Raw genomic sequence first — 20798 nt, forward strand, 5'->3', positions numbered from 1 at the left:
ACTTTTTATCATTAGTTACTTATACAACTTATACAAAATGAATCATTTACAAATAAAGAAAACTAACCCTAATTAATCTCTGGCCCAAATACCTCTCTTCTGATGTAGACTTTAATGATATACTCTTTTTGAACCCTCAGTTTTAGTATCTACATGAGGTAAAAACCCATTGTGCTAAGCATATAGCTTAGTGATGCAAGTCTAGCTTAAGATGGCTAATTAATAGTTGTTTGTAACTATACATGCTATAGGCATTTAACAACTAATTAGAATAATTAGTATTAAGTAACAGTTTATAACAACTTTGCAAAAATGTATAAAGCATTCCATTGTAACTATTTAACTGAAATCAACTGATTTTTCTGATGAAATATGCATACAGAAACAAGTTATTCATTAGCCAAAGTAAGGTTCAAATTTATAAACCAATGAGCAACTCCTTTGATATAAACATTGGTTATTTTTTTATTTCCATTTAATAGCCTAATTCCTTTCTAGTATGGCTTTTCTTATACTGGATACTGGGATTTGAATGCGACAACTTCTTTCAGATGTTGTCTTACATTTTCTCTTTTCCAGAATAACATTTTCTTTTAGATGTTGCCTTACATGTCCTTTTCACCATAGCAACACCTTCTTTTCAAGTGTCATTTTACATGGCTTTTTAGAATCAATACATGTATTGCGATACCGTCTTTCAGATGCCATCTTTACATGCTCATAGATATAGATTCATTTCAGTTTGTAGATCTGCTAGCTTATTCCCCTATTTGGCATGCCAAACTATCCAATCTCTCTCTTCAATCTAGGTAGAATCTTGGGCCTCAATAGTCTTATAACATGATATTAAGTAATTCAAACATTCTTACATCCATAAGAATTGACACTCATTATGTTCACATCATTTGTCATTATCATATATTTGTTTACATATTCATAATAAGGAAGGACTAACATTCATCATTTTAACACCAATTGGCATCATCATATAATCAATTTCATATTCAAGATAAGGACATAATCATTTTCACATTGCATTTAGAATCAATCATGTTAATTTCCCCATAAGGTAGATTTCCCAACTCATTTTGCAATCATAATAAGACCTAAAGAAAGACATTTTCAAGACCAGTTCCCTTTATAAAACACGTCCTTTTATGTCTTAACTTTCATTAGAAATTAATTTGATCCAATTTAGACATGTAGAAATTCATTTATACCCCTTTATGTGCAAACAATTTAAAAGGCAGATTACCATTTTAGGGGAACATCTATTTGGTACCTTATTTTCTATCAACTCTTTGGATACTTTAAAGATAGAATTAGCTCTTATGGTCTTCATACAATTTATAGCTTAGGGTTTTAACTTTCATTTGAATTAGGAATCACCCCATTCTAAGGTCTAGAACTCAAGTTATACTCCAAATCCTACACACTATCTAGTTTTTACATAATCAGTTATAGTTATAATAGAATTCATAGTTCCTGTTCATAAGCTAATTTAAACATTCTAAAGACGGATTCAATTAAAGTAGTCTGCATAAAATATCTTTCTACATGTTTTAAGCTTTCAACAGTTCTAGAATCACATAATTTGGAGGCCTATATTGTGAGTTATAGCTAAATTACCAACTATTATTCACTGATGTAGTGTCTTGAGAATTCTAGGTTTCTAGATTTCCAACTTAGAATTGTACTCAATATTCAAGTAATTTACACCTAAATTTTGTATAGGGTGTCTAAAGCAAAATTTTAGGCCTATGTCTTAAGTTTTCAAAGCATCTTGTATCACCTCAATTGGAGTTACATAGAGGAAGTTATGCCCTATTTACTACACAAAGGTCACAAGAGCGATTTATTGGAATTCCAGGAATTCTAGTTTTGCAATTCCAAATTTCTTTAAAATTTCAACAACTTTGCCCTAAGAATTATGTAACACCCCTATATGCATAGCCTGGTATATTACACAGGGGTACAACTATGTTCTCCAAAATTGACTTGAGATTGGGTTATTATCAGCTAAAAGTACAAGAGCAAAGTATTCCAAAAACTACCTTTAGAACTTGATATGGCCATTATGAGTTCCTGGTTATGCCATTCAGGTTAACTAATGCTATGGCTACTTTTATGGATCTAATGAACACTATCTTCAGACCATACATTGATCAGTTTGTGGTGGTATTCATTAATGATATATTGGTATACTCGAGGAGTGCAGAGGAGCATGATAAACATCTGCAGATTATACTACAGACCTTAAGGGTGAAAACAACTATATGCTAAATTATCGAAGTGTGAATTTTGGCTGAAGGAAATATCCTTCTTGGGGCATATAGTATCGGCAAAAGGAATTAAGGTAGATTCCAGCAAGATTGAAGCTATCCTTAGTTGGAAGCCACCCAGGAATGTCACAGAAATTCACAGTTTTTTAGGTTTAGTTGGATACTACTGCCGATTTGTGAAGGGATTCTCTATGTTAGCTTCTCCACTAACCAAACTGCTTCGAAAAGATGTAAAATTTTAAAGAATTATTTTATTCAAAATATAGACGGCACTCTGCCAAAATTTTTACAGAAATTACTGATACTTCATATGTGTTATTTGGTTTCACTTCAGTTTAAAAAAAAAAAAAAAGTTTTAACACCTGTCAAAAGTGTTCACCACTGTAAAAAAGAAATAAGAAAAGGTTTAAAATCCCTTGTAGTGTATTTAATGGGTTATCAGTAGATGAAGTTTGGTAATTCATTAGGTATACTACGGGATCATGTTATGCCTTACGGAGGGATAAGGTGTGACATGTTTTAGTGGTATCAGAGCTAGTTTTTAAATTCTGTTTTGACCTGTAATTTGAATATTCTTTCTTCATAATACAACTGCTCAATGTCATTGTTTGATACATACAGTACATTACATTATAAATATGCACTAACACGAGGAAATCTCCTTGTGTTATTTGTTTAGGAGGTATAATATCCTCTAATTGACTATGAAAGAAGGGGACCATTCAGTCAATCAATCAATAGAGGCTGAGGTACAAGGGGATGCCCTAGCCCTACACAATTTGAGTGAATCAGTTGCACTAGCCCCCTCAGTACTGCAATTCCCTGCTCAGTTTGCTCAGTAGATGGCTACAATGTTCCAACAAATGGCTGGTAACATGCCTACTCAAGCCCCACTACAGACACCAGTGGTACAACCATAGCCTTCAGCTAGGCAGTATGACAAGCTAATTAAATATGGGGCTACTGAGTTCAAGAGGACAGTAGATCCACTAGAGGCAGAACGATGGTTGGAGAGAATGGATAGGGTATTCAAGAAACTGCACTGCACAGAAGAGCTAAGATTTGAGTATTCAGTGTCACTACTACAGGGGGATGCATATGACTGGTGGAAAACCATTCCCCATAGTTTGGTGGAACCTCCAGTACTAACATGGGATGACTTTCTGCAGGAGTTCAAACAAAAATATGTCCCAGATGCCTATGTGGATCAGAAGCTACAGGAGTTCTTAAGTTTAAAACAGGGAAGTAGGTCAGTGGCAGAATATGAAAGGGAGTTTTCCCGCCTGAGCCACTATGCAAGATGTCTCCTTTCTACGAGTAGGGAAAGATGCTAGAGGTTTGAAACTGGCTTGAAGCCTAGTCTCAGACTACAAGTGGTCGGATTCAAACATAATAACTTCTCTGAGCTCATTTCTCAAGCACTTGAATTAGAAAGAATTAAGTCAGAAGCAGCCCTAGAGAAAAAGAAATCAGAGAAGACAAAAAAAGAAAAAGAGGGGAAGTCAGTAGATCAGAGTTCTAATAGTCATACTGGGAAGAGAAAGAACTTTGGGGGACATAATAGGGGCGGTAAAAAGTCTGGTAGGGGAAGATATTCGAGACAAAAACCTCTTCCATCTGGTCAGCAAAATACCAAAAGTTCCTACCCTCTCCGTCAATGTGAAACTTGTGGTAAAAATCATGGGGGGGGGGATATGCTATAAGGCCACAGGAGCCTGTTATAACTGCGGAGGCACAGGACACTTTGCTGAAGACTACACCAGTGCCCGTAGAATTGGGCCACCTCCCACTACTACAGAACGGTCAGTTTAGAATCCTACCACTAGAGGTTCACAACCACCTAGCAAAGGTAGAGGCAGGGGTAGAGGTAGTCCAGTAGGCAGCCAAGGTACAATGAATCAGTCAGAGCAAGGCAGTGCTTCAGTCAGAGTCTACGCAATGAGACAGAGAGAAGAAGCTGAGACATCTGATATTATGGCTGGTACCTTCTCAACTTTTAATCAAGATGTGTTTGTGTTATTTGATCTGGGTTCTACCACTCCTATGTGAGTGCTAGCATCATTGATTGTATTGTTGTTTCGTGTGTAAAAATGAACTTTGAGGTGCTAGTAACAAGTCCATTAGGACAGGAGGTCAAGGTCAATAGAATGTATAAGGATTGTCCTTTAGTGATCCAAGGACATACTTTTCTGTTTGATCTCATTGAAATGCCCTTCAGAGATTATGATATCATCTTGGGCATAGATTGGTTAGCCAGGCAGCATGCCATGATTGACTGTAGACTAAAGACAGTCACTTTTGGTCTCCCTCAGTATAGTGATGTGGTAATACATGGGGAGAGGTAGTTATTGCCATAAAACATCTTTTTGGCTGCACTTGCCAGAAAAATGATCATAAAGGGGTGTGAAGCATACTTAGCACATGTGGTAGACACCCAAATTGAGGGACATCCCTACAGTATATGACTTTCTAGATGTGTTTCCTGATGAATTGCTAGGATTATCTCTAGAAAGAGAGGTGCAGTTTGAGATTAATGTTATGCCTGGTGTGGATCCAATCTCCATAACACCATACAGAATGGGACCAGCAGAATTGAAGGAGTTAAAGGTACAGTTGCAAGAGCTACTTGAAAAGGGCTTCATCTGCCCTAATGTGTCACGTTGGGGAGCACTAGTGTTGTTTGTCAAGAAGAAAGATGACACTCTCCGCTTATGTATTGATTACCGGTAGTTGAATAAGGTGACAATAAAGAACAGATATCCATTGCCTCGCATTGATGATCTATTTGATCAGTTGAAGGGTGCAGCTGTGTTCTCCAAAATTGATTTGCGATCTGGTTATTATCAGTTGAAAGTGCAAGAGCAGAATATTCCAAAAACTCCTTTCAGAACTCGATATGGCTACTATGAGTTTCTGGTAATGCCAATCGGGTTAACTAATGCTGCAGCTGCTTTTATGGATCTGATGAACACTATCTTCAGACCATACCTTGACCAATTTGTGGTGGTGTTTATTGATGATATTTTGATATATTTGAGGAATATAAAGGAGCATGACAGACATCTGCGGATTGTACTACAGACCTTAAGGGAGAAATAGCTATACGCCAAATTATTAAAATGTGAATTTCGGCTGAAAGAAATCTCTTTCTTGGGACATGTTGTGTCAGCTGAAGGGATCAAGGTAGATTCTAGCAAGGTAGAAGCTATCCTTAATTGGAAACCACCCAAGAATATCACAGAAATTCACAGTTTTCTGGGTTTAGCTGGATACTACCACTGATTTGTGAAAGGGTTTTCTATGTTGACTTCTCCACTGACCAAGCTACTTTGGAAAGATGTGAAATTTCAGTGGACAGATAAATGCCAGCAGAGTTTTGATGAGTTAAAGAGGTGTTTGACTGAAGCTTCAGTCCTTACTTTACATACACCGGGTAAAGAATATACAGTTTATAGTGATGCTTCTCATAATGGGTTAGGCTGTGTACTGATGCAAGATTGGAATGTCATTGCTTATGCATCATGCCAGCTAAAACCGCATGAGAGGAATTATCCGACACATGACTTGGAGCTAGTAGTTATTGTATTTGCTCTGAAGATCTGGAGACATTACTTATATGGGGAGAAGTGTTATATCTACACAAATCACAAGAGCTTGAAGTATTTGGGCACCCAGAAGGAATTGAATTTGAGACAGAGGAGATGGTTAGAACTGATTAAAGATTATGATTGTCTAATAGACTATCAGCCAGGGAAAGCAAATGTGGTGGCTGACGCCTTAAGTTGTAAGACTATGGCAAGTCTCAGAGTTTTTCCTTTGTCCATGATACATGAGTTGAAAGCACAGCATGCTAGTTTGGAGATTGATGATGAGGGATAGATAGTAGTTGCATGGCATGTACAGCCAGTGTTGATTGATCAGATCAGAATGGCTGCTTAGAATGATGAAAAATATCAGAAGCTACTGAAAGAAGTCCAGCAGGGTAAGAAACCTGAATTCTCTGTGAGAGATGATGGTTTATTGCTACATCAGGGTAGAATGTGCATTCCTAATGATGTGGAATTGAGGCAGATCATTATGAAGGAAGCACATGAGTCTCCTTTTCTATGCACCCTAGTGGAACTAAAATGTACAGAGTGATGAAAGAGCATTACTGGTGGATGGGTATGAAAAGGGATATAGCTGATTTTGTCTCCAAATGCCTAACTTGTCAGCAAGTGAAGGCAAAACATCAAGTACCAGCTGGTTTGTTACATCCATTGCCAGTACCAAAGTGGAAATGGGAACGGATAACTATGGATTTTGTGATGGGACTTCCAAGGACACAAAAGGGCCATGATGCAGTATGGGTTATAGTTGACAAACTGACCAAGTCTGCTCACTTTCTACCAGTCCGTATGGACTATAGCCTGGAAAGATTGGCTAGATTGTACATAGATGAGATTGTAAGATTGCATGGAGTGCCAGTATCGATTGTATTTGACAAAGATCCTAGGTTCACTTCTAGATTCTGAGGTAGTCTTCAGAGAGCCCTAGGAACTAGATTGAACTTCAGCATGACATTCCACCCATAGACAGATGGCTAGTCTAAGAGAGTAATTCAGATCTTAGAGGATATGCTACGAGCTTGTGTGATTGAGTTTGAAGGTAGTTGGGATACACACTTGCCTTTGATTGAGTTTGCTTATAGCAACAGCTACCAATCAAGCATTGGGATGCCTCCATATGAAGCTTTGTATGGTAGGAAGTGCAAAACTCCCTAATGTTGGGATGAAGTAGGTGAAAGAAAGATGATTGGCCTAGGAATTGTTCAGCAGACAGAGGAAAAGATCAGATTGATCAGAGATCGACTAAAGGCTGCATCAGACCATCAGAAGTCCTATATTGATATGAAGAGAAGAGATATTGAATATGCAGTGGGTGATAAGATATTCCTCAAAGTTTCTCCTTGGAAGAGGATTATGAGATTTGGTAGAAAGGGGAAACTGAGTCCTCGTTTCATTGGACCATATGAGGTTCTGGAAAGAGTGGGTCCTTTGGCATATCGGTTGGCATTACCTCCAGAGCTAGAAAGGATACATAGTGTCTTCCATGTGTCCATGTTAAGGAGGTACAGATCTGACCCATCTCATATTCTATCAGTTGAAGAGATTGAGGTAAATCCAGACCTTTCATATGAGGAAGAACCCGTAGAGATTCTGGCATATGAGGTGAAGCAACTAAGGAACAAGCAGATACCCCTAGTTAAAGTGCTGTGGAACCATCATTTAGGCTAGGAAGCTACTTGGGAACATGAAGAGGACATGAGGAGATAGCACCCACAGCTGTTCAGAGACTAAAACCAGGTAAAATTTCGAGACGAAATTTATTTTAAGGGGGGCAGAATTGTAACACCCCTATATTCGGTTGTGTGTTCTACTATTTCGGTGACCAGTGTCTGTCCGGACAGCTAGAATGCCTGGAACTTCACTTAAATATTAGTGAGGAGACATAAAATAATGAAATACAATAGAGGAAAATACAAAAAAAATAAAGGGAAAATAAGAGCAATGAAATGTAACTAAGTTAAACGAGCCAAAAACCATAGCGATGGGTGACCGCACCAGGAAGTTGAGGCGAGGACCGTTGACTAGCCCTGAACCGCGGGGAACCCTGAAAAATATTTTTAAGACTTAAATAAACATCTATTGAAGTATAAATGACATTAGAAATGTCAAAGAAAAATTAATTAATTAGTACAAAGAAAAATGAAAAATCGAGAAATCGACAAAAATTGGTATTATCGAAAAATTAGGAATACAACCCGGAGAGGGGCATTTTGGTCATTTAACACTTCGAGTTACCTTTTGACCTAAATTTCCATTAAAAATAAATGATATTAAAATTTGAAAATTTCATAAAAATTAAATTGTGATACATTATATTAATAGTAAAAGAAATGGTGATAAAATTGCAAATTTGGAAACTTTGGATTAATTAATTATTAACTAAACTTAGTGCTCCACTAAGTGAGGTTAATGGACATTAAAATATAACATTAGTGGATAGATTTCTCCACTAAGTAAGCTTCATCTTCTTCATTCTTCTTCCAAGCCAAATTAAGCTTTCTCTCAAAACTCCCATGGAAACTCCATGGCCAACCTCACTTCAACCACCATGCAACCATGTTCAAGCCCTCATTTCACCATAGTTTCTTCATTAAAGCTTGCACACACACCTTGGGCAACATTTTGGGAATTAGAAAGAAGAGACTTAGTGGAGTTTTGAGGAAGTTCAATAAGAGGTAAGTGTCCATTTTATTCCCTTCCTTAATTAAAACTTGTGTTGAGGTTGTGGGTAGTATTTTGGGTGAAGAAATTTGAAAAAATGGTTGAGTTATGGGACTATCCATTTTTTGCAGCCATGGGAGGTGAGTTTGCTTGAGTTTTTCTTACATTAAATTGGTGGGAATTGATGGGAAATCATGTTGATTAATGTTATAAGATATTTTAGCCAATGTATGTTATGTGTATGTGTGAATTGAGCAATTGAAATTAAGGGTTTGTAAAGGAAATTCAATACCTAAGTAAACTGCAATTTTTGGGCAGCGTTTAAACCCATGAAAATATGTATGATATCATGAGACTTATTGATGAATTCTGGTGGTGATGATGTAAGGGCAGTTTGTATGATTGAGGATGGAAGTTATATGTAGTGGTTAGGAGCATTCATGTGTATGTATTGTGTAGAATTGGATATTATGAATTGGAATTGTAATTGGTGCATTGTAAATTAATTATAGTTTGCCCAAAGTTAATATAATGTAAACTAATGAATGGGTATAGTTATGGTACAAGTGCAGAATTGTTTGGGAAATGAAGATATAATTGGTTGAATGTGTGATTGGTTAAATGCTTTAAAAATGTGTTAAGAGCAGTATGTGTTTTAAGCTATAAATGGAATTGTATAACTTCAATTGGCATGAGGCTAATTGAAGGTGAAACTAGGCACAAAATGTGCCAACTTTCATGAAGAAAGTCTACCTAAATTCTATCCAGAAAGTAACATGAGAATTGACCAAATCCGGATTAGTGACTTTGCAAACCTGAAAACTGACCATTTGAACAGCAGCCAGTATTTTGGCCATAACTCACTCAAAACATGTCCAAATGACCTGAAATTTATATTGTTGGAAAGCTTAGACATAGGGCTACATCTTTTGTAGAGATCACAAAATCCAGAAATGACCATAAGTAAGTCAAAATGCTTGTACAAGTTCGGGTATAAAAACTGCCAGAATCGGAAATGACCTAAGTTTGCCATTTTATTGCAATCTGTCCAGTAATAGTAAAATGACCATAACTTAGTCTAGTAAACTCCAAATGACCTAAAATTTATGGCAAAAGTTCACTAAGACATAGGCCTACAAGTTTGTAATTCTAACCATAACCTGAAACCATGGGAACTAGGTCATCCGGCTAGGTTAATACAGCATACCAAAATCTGATAAATTGCAATAACATGCAATACACTTGAAAATGAAATTGGTAACATATACCAACACTAAAGGACTATAAAATGTGACATATTGGTAACATTAAAATTTATTCCGCTAGAGTGCATCAAAGGTCAACATTATAGGTTGACTAATGATAGCAAAGGTATTAAATAAATTAATTATTGAACCTTATTGTTAGAGACAATTTAACTGAGTACTAAAACACTTTAAATTGTGTGTTTCAGTTAGCAAAGACTCATGGAAGGGGAAGGAAACACTGAGTTAAGGCTAAGAGGTTACTCTTTAGAGGTTTGTGCATAACAGTTATTTCTTTTGAATTTTCAATTGAAATAAATTATGACAATTTATATGTTATTGTTTTAAATTGTGGAAAATTGTTTGAATAGAAATTTGATGGATACTTATTGCGTGAAAAATATTGCAAATGGTTTGAAACCACAGCTATCATATATATTGATTGAATTCCTCACTAGCTTGTCTAGTGGGACGAATTGGCTTTGAATTCCCTCTTTGACTGAAGTGTTGAGGTGTGTGTCAATTGAGGATGAATAGGATGAGTACTCATATAATTGCTAGCTAACTATGTTATTCCTCATTAGCCATTAGCTTTTGGGATGAATTGGACTTTGGAAACATGATTAAGCTGTGTGTGTGATTTATTGATATTCATTGAGACATTGTGGAATGGGGTTTAATTCTTATGAAATTCTCTGTCTTTTGAATTTAATTATGATTTTAAGTATCCATAGTTTATATGATTTATGATTTATGGTTTTAAATTACATTTTCTTAATGTTGTGCACCACTGAGACATTAGCTTAGCGATAGTTTTTTCATTGCTGTCGCAGGTAGACAGACAGACAGAGCAGTAGAGTAGGCTGTTTGTGCTACATTTTGGGATTCTGCCGGGTATATTGAGTATACCACCTTTTGTAATTTTTGTTGTAATGTATGTGAACTGTATGTATATATTGTACTTGGTCTTGAGCAGTTGTAAACTAAAGTTGTAATATATTTTTTTCTTATCTTAGCTTTTGAACTACTCAGCCATTTTGTAGTCTATCTTTGGAAATACTAAAAATTGATGTTGAATTGAGTTGACAAATGTTGAGAAATTTATTTGTGTTGAACTATTATTAGAGTTTGGGATTCAACAAATCTGTTGGATGTGCTTTTTATAGGTTTTTGAAGAACTATTTTATTCAAAATATAGATGGCACTCAGCCAAAATTTTTATAGAAATTACTGATACTTCATATGTGTTATTTGGTTTCACTTCAGTTTAAAAAAAAAAAATTAACACCTGTCAAAAGTGCTCATCACTGTAAAAAAGAAATAAGAAAAGGTTTATAATCCCTTGTAGTGTATTTAATGGATTATCGGTAGATGAAGTTTGATAATTCATTAGGTATACTATGGGATCATGTTATGCCTTATGGAGGGATAAGGTGTGACAAAGTAGGCAAAGTTCAATTCTACCCCTATCCTCCCTATCGGTAGGCCATAAGTTGGCCTTGAAGCTACCCAAAAATTCCAGCGTGGTGTCTTTGTATGCTGGAAATTTGAGTTGGGCAAACCTTGTCCACCCGATACTGTCAAGTAGCCCATTGATTTCATCTTGTAACCCGATTTGCTCCAAAAGCAGAAAATCTATGTATTTGGTGGAGGATATTTTTCGGCCATCAAGTCGAGTGCACATTGCTTTATGAGCATCATCTCAAAATCACCAAGGGATAGAGATTTCGGGTTGTGGAGCGAGTTGTGGCTATGGTTACTGTAGAGGATGGGATGGTTGGGGAGTGGCTGCCCTCATTCTTAAGCGTTGGGATGGAGGCTGAGGTGGAGAAGGTGATGATTCTCCTCTTTGCCTTGAGGAAGAGCCTGTCCTTCTTACAGATCTCTTTGCAAAAGCCATGGGTGAGTTTTTGGGAAGGAGAAGAGTAGGGTTTTGGTGAAGGGAGATGAGATTTAAGAGGTTTTTATAGGTTAGGGAGGGAGGAGATGAAAGGTTTTGTGTTTATGAAGAGTTCTAATGGTAGGGGTGTATTTAAAGAGTCGTTAGGATTCCTCGTTTCATGCATTTCGTGCCCCAGGAGTCGCGTCTATGACATGATACACGGGTCATGTATTACTACATGGGTCTCGACATGTAGGACCGTGTAAATTTCTGCCTGAAATTTTCAAAATCTGTCGTAGTACACGTCATGTGTAAATGAGCTCTAAGACCCGTGTAACTTTTTATTTCTCGAGTTTCTTTATTGGATATTTTACACGGCCTGTGCTAAATACAAGGAGGCCCGTGTAACTTTCTGGTCTTAAGCTATTATGCTAGAGACATTACACGGCCCGTGTAAATTAGGCTATGGACCCGTGTAACTTTTTATCTCTCGAAAAGTTAAAAATGTATGAAATTTACGGACTTCTAGAAAGTTACACAGGGTGTGTAAAACTAATACACGACCCGTGTAATTTTATGATTTTTCAAATTTTTGGCAAGTGAAAAAGTTTATCATCACAACACATGAAATGGAAGTAAAGTTTAGCAATAGAGCTACTTCCCTGGTTTTCTCTAATTTTCCCTTTTGTGGTTTTGACTTGGTGGTTCCTTTCTTCTCTTGATCTCCATCCCCTTTCCAAAAATCCTTCAAAATGAAATGCTAATGAATATGAAACAAAAATCAATATGAAAAAGAAAAAGAAGAAAAGAAAAGAAAAAGTTCGAAAAAACTTTTGGGTTACCTCCTAAAAAGCGCTTGTTTATAATCTTTAGCTGGACTTTGCTTGTTTATGGTCTGTCGGTAGGAGGATCGAGAGTGCAATTGACTCCCATTTCTATGGGTTCTCCTTGAAAGTAAGGCTTCAGCCTCTGTCCATTGACCTTAAATGCACCTGAGGTTTTGCTCCACACTTCTACTGCTCCATGTGGCAAGACTTGGGTGACCTTGAAAGGTTTGGTCCATCTTGATTTAAGCTTCCATGGAAAGAGCTTCAATCTAAAGTTGAATAAGAGGATAAGATCTCCTTATTTTATCTCTTTTCTTACTAAATGTAACACCCCTTACCCATCTACAGTGTAGCCGGGCAAGGCCTGCTACACGGCGTGCCGAAGCACCTAGTATGTGATTATCACATTTTCTGAACTCAATTTGATTTAAGAAGTCTTTATGTGCTATTCATAACATATTGGTTCTATTTTCATAATTTAATAAAATCAGTATTTCAAAAATATTAATAAAAATTCGTCAAGGTGCTGTCTGTAAATTGGACAAACTGTCCTTCCAAACCTGTTAAAAACAGTTCAATATAGTATTCTCAAAATCACAATTTCATTCACTGTCTCAATTTCTCAGTAAAGTTAATAGACTTTCACAGTCATTAAACAGTTCCATAATAATTCAAATATATCCAAAAAATCTCCATGTTATTTAATATGTACAAAATATTACAAACTTTAGAGCCTTCATAATATTACAAAATACAAGGCCGAATTTCAAAATACAATAGAAGTACAAAATACAAGATATCCTAAGTCCTACCATGTATGCAATGCAGTGTAGATGACTCTGGACTACTGTGCAGATCTAATGTCTCACCCAGTCGTAGGTCTGCTGGGCTCCCCGGTTGTGTCTCCAATACCTACGCATTATAAAAGCAACGCGCTAAGCAATTTTTCTTAGTGGTGCCAAATATAAAGAAATATACACTAAAATAAAGTAAATGAATTTATGACATCGGTATTCTTTATAATTGTTGATTTTACTTTTATTTTCTAACCTTTCATTTTTGCTAATTTTGGTGGTGCTATATGTCAGAAGACTGGATTTAGCTATTTGAATTTAATAGTGCTTAAATTAACTACCCGTGTAGCCTATACACTGACCAGATTGGATAAACGAATATATTGGCACTAGGTACCTAGTACCTTAGGCCGTCACACCATCGGTCACAAAGTGTCTCCCGGTGTGCAAACAGTGTGGCTAAAAAGCCATATAGTCAATCTGGCAATAAGCCAAGTATAATAACACAATATGTATAGCCGTAGGCTATTAAAGTCACAGTGTAGCATAATATGCCATAAAAATACAGTATGGCATAAAGCCATTTATAGAACAGCTGTCAAAATCCTATTGGCATACCAACCTATCCAAACTAGTCAACTAGGCAAACTAGGGCACATTATAAATTAATTGTTTAATTCTTCAATTTTTAGAGTTTACTAGTTATTATGTAATTCATAAGTCAATACATATATTGACCTTTTTAGGTACTATGAATAAGTTGTTTCTAGTATCAACATGTCACAAATTGTAATTCAATATGCTGCCAATATAGTGTAATTTACCATTTTTATAAGTTGGCATTCATTGCCAAATTGCTTCAAGCATCATTATATGTAAATGTCAAATTCTCAATTTTAGTGTGCTAGATTGGTCTAGCTTAAAGTCCTATTTCTCTTGGTTTTTAGCTTCTGGTCAAAGAAGAAAAATTGTAGCTCTATGTCTTATTGCACTTTGGGCAAAATTTCAGGTCATTCTGAGTTGTATAAACCAAGATATGGTCAATTTACTAAAGCTAGACAGATTGCACCTTTAGTGCAAAATTTGGTCAATTTTAGGTCACTTTTAGTTCTGGTAGTTTTGGTACCCGAATTTGTCCAAGCTATTTGACTTGGTTCTGGCCATTTCTGGTCTTTGGTCTCTTCATAAGAATTGTAGCTATATGTCTAAGCTATCCATGGTAAAAATTTCAGGTCAATTGGACCTGTTTTGAGTAAGTTATAGTCATCCCAATGACTACTGTTCATATGGTCAAAAATCTGGGTTGCAAGGTTGCCATTCCAGATTTGGTCATTTTTAAGGTCAGTTTCTAGGCAGAATTTTTGCAACATTTCTACATGAAAGTTGGCCTATTTGGTGTCTAGTTTCACCTCCCATTGGGCTCATACCAATTGGGTTCACAGTTTTGCACTTATGACCTAATTTATGTGCTGTCAACATAAACAACCTGCATTTGAACATCACACTTCTAATTTTGATAATCCTCCTCCTCCCATTACTTCAACATTTAATCATAGTACTTCTATATATATTGTGCATAATTCCAGCAAGCATTTTGGGCAGAACATTCAAGTGCTCAATGCACACAATACACCATTCAAGTTCAACATTCACTTCCACCAAAATTCAACATACCTCAATATCAATATTACACATACACTTCCATATACTCATACCTCAATATCAACTACACATGTTGCCCACTATTTAACACTATCATATTTCATTAATAAACTTCATATTCACACATACAAATTCATGATATTATAAGCTTCCAAACATGGCAGTTTGCCAAAGCATCAAGGTCCCATTTCAAACCCTTAATTCAAGCACTAACATGCACATACTTGGACATTAACCTACTACAACTTCTATTTGAGTTAATCAACCTCAATTCCCATCCATTAGAGGTAAGAAAAACTCAAATAACAAACCTTCATGGCTGCCAAAAATTGACAAGTTCATATCTCAATGTTTTCTTCATTTCTCTTCACCAAAATACTCACCTCAACCTAAACACAAGGTTTACTAAAGCAAGGGAGAGGATTTGGACACTTACAACTTGAGAGCTTCCTTCAAACTTCACCCAAACTTGTTTTTCTTGTTTCCAATATCTTCCCCAAGGTGAGTAGGCAAGTTTTAATGAAGGAACCAAGTAGAAATGATGGCTTGATCATGCATTAATGGAGCTTGCATGTGGGGCGGCAATCGTGTTTCCATGGAGGATTTCATTTCGGCTGGTTTTTGCTTGAGGTTAAAGATGATGATAATGAGTGGAACCTGCTATCCCAAAGCTTATTTTTGTGTCCCAATATTCAAGTTAGTGGACCACTAAGTTCCATTTTAACATTTGATTAGTTAAAGTTTCATAAATTGGATTTTATCCCCCATTTCTTTCACTATTCTTATAATGTATTACAATTTAATTTTTCATAACATTTTCTAAGTGCAATATCATTTATTTTTAATGGATATTGAGGTCAAAAGGCAACTCTAAGTGTCAAATGACCAAAATGCCCCTCTTCAGGTTGTATTCCCGATTTTTCGGTAACATCGATTTTTGTCTGTTTCTCGATTTTTTGTTTTTCTTTGTACTAATTTATTAATTTTTCTTTGATATTTCTAATGTCAATTATATTTTAATAAACCTTTACTTACATCCAGAAATTTAATTCCGAGGGTTTCCCATGGTCCCGGGGTCGGCAATGGCCGTCCTGGTGCGGTCACCCATCACTGCGGTGCCGACTCGTTTAACTTAGTTTCATTTCCTCTCTTTTATTTTTCTTTAATTTTTCTTGTATTTTCTTTTTAGTTATTTCATCAATATATGTCTTTTCACTATCACCAAAGTGTAGTTCTAGACATCCTGACTTTTTTGGACTGATATTAGGTTACCAGAGCGACAGAGCGTACAGAACACGTATAGTGGGGATGTTACACTATGCGCCTATCATGCCATCTTTTTGTTTTATCGTTAAAAATTTTGGCATTTTCGTATGCATCCTGTCGAATTTCTTCTAATTCATTCAATTGTAGGAGCCTTTTCTCACCAGTAGCTTTGAGGTCAAAATTTAGTACCTGAATTGCCCAGTAAGCTTTATGCTCAAGTTCAAAGGGAGATGGCATGATTTTCCATAAACCAGTCGAAAGGGTATTGTTCCAATCGGGACTTTATATGCAGTACAGCATGCCCATAGTGTAACACCCTCACTGTAGTAATTCTGTACATTCTACTATTTTAGTGACCGGTGTCGATCCGGACAGCTAGAACGTCTGGAAAAATATTTAGAATAAAGTGAGGAATCATAAATAACTCAAATATTAATAAGAAAAATTTAGGAAAAAATTTTAGAAATAAAATACAATCAAGTTAAATGAACCGGGGCCCTAGCAATGGGTAACCCAGTGGGAAGTTGCTGTCCTCGCAACTAGGAGCCCTAAACCCGGGAGAAAATTCATGAAATAATTTTTGGGACTCCAGAGAAGAGTCATTGAGTTTTCTATGGTATTAAAATGTCAAGAAAAAGTTTAGAAAATTTTTTCAATCACTACAGACAATTTCAGTCTGTTAGGCCAAACGGATGGCATTTTGATCATTTCGTCTTCAGAGATGATTTTTAACCCACTTATCCAGTTAAGTAAATAATTATTATGATCTAAAATATTAATAAATATTGCTAAAAATTAAATTGAAAATGAGTAGAAAAGAAAAGAAAAGAAAATGAAAGAAAATAGGAAATATGACATCACATGATGTCATTAGTTAGGTCTCCACCAATCACAACTCAACAAGCCAATTAAAATGAGATAAATTAGATAAAAATTGACAAACAATCTGCATCTTCAACCTTTGGGCAGTCAAAAAACGTAGAGAGAGAAAGAGAGAGAAAAGAAAACTCCATGGAAGCTTGATTAAGCTTGAGCTAACCCACCAAATCACCTCCAAACCCTAATTTCTCTTCATGAAAAATTGTCCCTACCGCTAGAGCAAGCATTGGACAGTAATTTGAAGAGGAAAAAGAAAAGTTTTTGCAAGCTTAGGAGTAGCTCCAACAAGGTTAGTGCCTATACTCACTTCCTTATCTTTTTAATCCTTATTAGGAAGACAAATTAGATGAGAGTTTGTTGACAAATTAAACAAAATAATTATATTGAAGTATGTATGAGAATTGGCATCAATGGGAGAAGGATGAGATTTGTTGATTTGTATGAATTGAATTGTTTAGAAGTGGTTTGTGATGAGAAAACTTGAGTTAGATGTTGAACTATGTGTGTTGGATGTGTTAGATGACATGAAAAGCATGAAATGGACACTTGGGAATTAGGGTTTATGAAAAAAATTGGAGTTTTGCTTATGAAATGGTATATTAACCTTGTAATGGTCAATTAGTAACCATTTGAATGTGTGTGAGGAGGAATTGAAGTGAGTAAGGATAATGGAGTTGAGTTTAGGCATGCTGCCCTTGGTGACCTGCAAGACTGGTTGTGAGTCCAGCAGGTTTGGGCAGCCATAAATGGAGTTGTATAAGTTCAATTAGTGCAAGGCCAATAGGATATGAAACTAGACACATAATGGCAAAACTTTGGTGAAAACCAAACCAAGTTGACCTAAAAGTTACCCTAATCCGGGTGACCAACATGCTGTCCCTAGAAAATGATCAAATGAACAGTTTTGTTCAAATGGTCATAACTCAGTGTAAAAAAGTTCAATTGATGTGAAATTTTACCAGAAGAAATCTGAGACATAGCCCTACAACTTTCATGAAGAACACAAATCCAAATTCTGACCATAACCTAGTTAAATTTCCAACCAAACATAAGTCACCAAATATGGCAGAACCAAATTGCCTAGAAATTCTTGGTATAGGTCAATCTGGCCAGTTATAGTAAAATGACCATAACTTGAGCTAAAAAACTCCAAATGGAGTGATTCAAAAAAATAAATATAACTACACCCAATAAGGAACAACTTTCATGAAGACAATTTTATCAAATTCCTACTGTACAAATGACCAATGGAACAGTAAACCTAGGGTATGAAAACTAAAAATTTTGAATAACATAAGATAAGCTTTGAAATGGTATTGGAAATCAATACCAACAAAAATAAAATGCAAAATGTGGTATCTTGGAGAACTTAAGTTCAATAAATTTATTATGTATTAAAAAGTCAACAATTTGAGTAAATAGTAACATAAATAGTAGTACAAAGACACAAAGTGTAAGAATTAAATTGGTAGAGGAAATTAAGGTATGAAATTTGGAATCCATGAAATGTGAATTTGGAAATTATGTTTCCATTATAAACAAAATTAGAATGCTATAAAAATATAAATGAAAAATATAATGAAATGATGAAACATAGAAACTCTTAATGGTACTATGTGTCCATGTATTGCCTAGACACGTGTGTCAGATTGGATAGATTGGCATGCCAATAGGGTATTGTTTTAGCAGTACTGTGAAAGGCTTTATGCCTGTATTTATAGCTTTATGCTCGCACTCATGGTTTTATGCCCGCATTCATGGCTTTATGCCCTCATTCTTCGCTTTTATGCTTGATTATGTGTTATCATGGCTTTTTAGCCATACTGACTGCATACATGGTTAACGTTTCGCGTCCCATTGTATGACAGCCCGAGGAACTGCGGTGCCCTGTGCCAATGACCCGTTATCCAGTTTAGTCAGCCTGTCATAGGTTACCTGGGCAGAGAGAAAAATTTATTGAAATAAGTTAAAAATATTAGAAACTAAATAAATCAGTGAGAAAAATCTGAAAGGTATTAAACTAGTATTAAGAATTTAATTTTTACGAAATGATCTACAACACATAGAAAATATTAAGAGAGTAAATGAAGGACAAGCAAAATAAGCAAAATGTAAGTAATTATTAGAAATGCATCCTCCATAATAATATAAACATAAACTAAATATTTAAATTTATTTGTACATTATATAAATGATTATTATAAACTTATGATAGAAGAGATTCTAGAGAGCAACATAAATAATAAAAAATATATTGTATGGCAAATTTCATATGAACGCAGTAAAATTCTTGAGTATAGAAAATATACTCTAATTATTTTTATTTGTATACATTATTTCTTGTTATATTATTGCACCACTAAGCAGCAATGCTTAGCGCGATGGATATATTTCCTCACGTAGGTACTGAAGTTAAAGCCCAGCGAATACTAAACGGAGATTTTGGAGTTCTGATCTGCAGAGTATTCAAGGTTGTCACCTCCTCAGCAATGCATGTAAATGGGGCCCATATAGATCATATTATTTATTTTGTACATTATAATTAGTTAATATTTGTAATGTAAACTATGAATTGTATGTTGAAATATAGATTTTGGAACTGCAATTAATTTGTAGATCATGTAAATTATGAATTTATGTAATCAGTCTGTAAATCATGTAAATTAATGAAACTTGAGAACTTATATATATAAATTGTGCATGAATGGAAATGCATGGAAATGAATATAAAATTGAGATATATGAATGAGATGTGAATAATAAGAATAATTGATGAGATTTTTATTGTAAAATATTATTGAAATTTTCAAACTGGTGAATAGTAAAACACGTCAAACGATAATAAAATAGGGGAAACTCCACTGGTTTCTCCGCAGAAAAATAATTGATATTAAAATATAATGAGATCAAATTACTAAAATAATAAAGAAAAGATAGGGTGCTTCGGCACCGAATGTAGCACACTTTGGTCGGCTACACTGTAGTTGAGTGAGGGGTGTTACATTTATTGGTATCAGAGCACAGTTTAGGCGTTCCTAGGCATAGATAGATAGAATGACATAGTGTGCATAACACGCATTGTATTCATATGAGTCGAGGTGACACTAATGCAGATATATTTTCATGGTTATTTTAGGTTAAGGTATGGACTCAGAATCACAGAGGGCAGTAGAAGAAGAAGTAGTAAGCTGTATCCCAACTGGGAGTGATATTGGAAATCGGGGAGATATTGCTCCACCAGTGTAAGAAGTGCCTATAAAACCCCAACCGGCCTTGTTTGAGTAGATGACTGAATTCTTTTGACAGATGACTGGGGTTATTCCACCACTGCCTCAGTGGAAATCACCTCTAGGAAAAATTAAGAATTATGGAGCTATAGATTTCAATGGTAGAAAGGAAGATGATTCTTTAGTGGCTGAGTACTGGTTAGAAAGGACTGAAAGAGTCCTGCAACAGCTCTATTGAACACCAGAATAGAGTTTTGAGTGTGCAGTTTCATTGTTACAAGAAGCTGCATATTGGTGGTGGGATGTTGTAACCAAGGTAGTGCCACCAGCCGACGTAACTTGGGAATTCTTTCTGATAGAGTTCAGAAAGAAATATATTAGATGTGTTCATAAAGAGGCATAGAAGAGGAGTGGTGATCAGCAAAAGAGGAAATTTGGATAGTCTAGTAATAAGAGGACGAGAGAA

Source organism: Hevea brasiliensis, chromosome 5 (genome assembly GCF_030052815.1).
Source record: "Hevea brasiliensis isolate MT/VB/25A 57/8 chromosome 5, ASM3005281v1, whole genome shotgun sequence".
Taxonomy (NCBI): domain Eukaryota; kingdom Viridiplantae; phylum Streptophyta; class Magnoliopsida; order Malpighiales; family Euphorbiaceae; genus Hevea; species Hevea brasiliensis.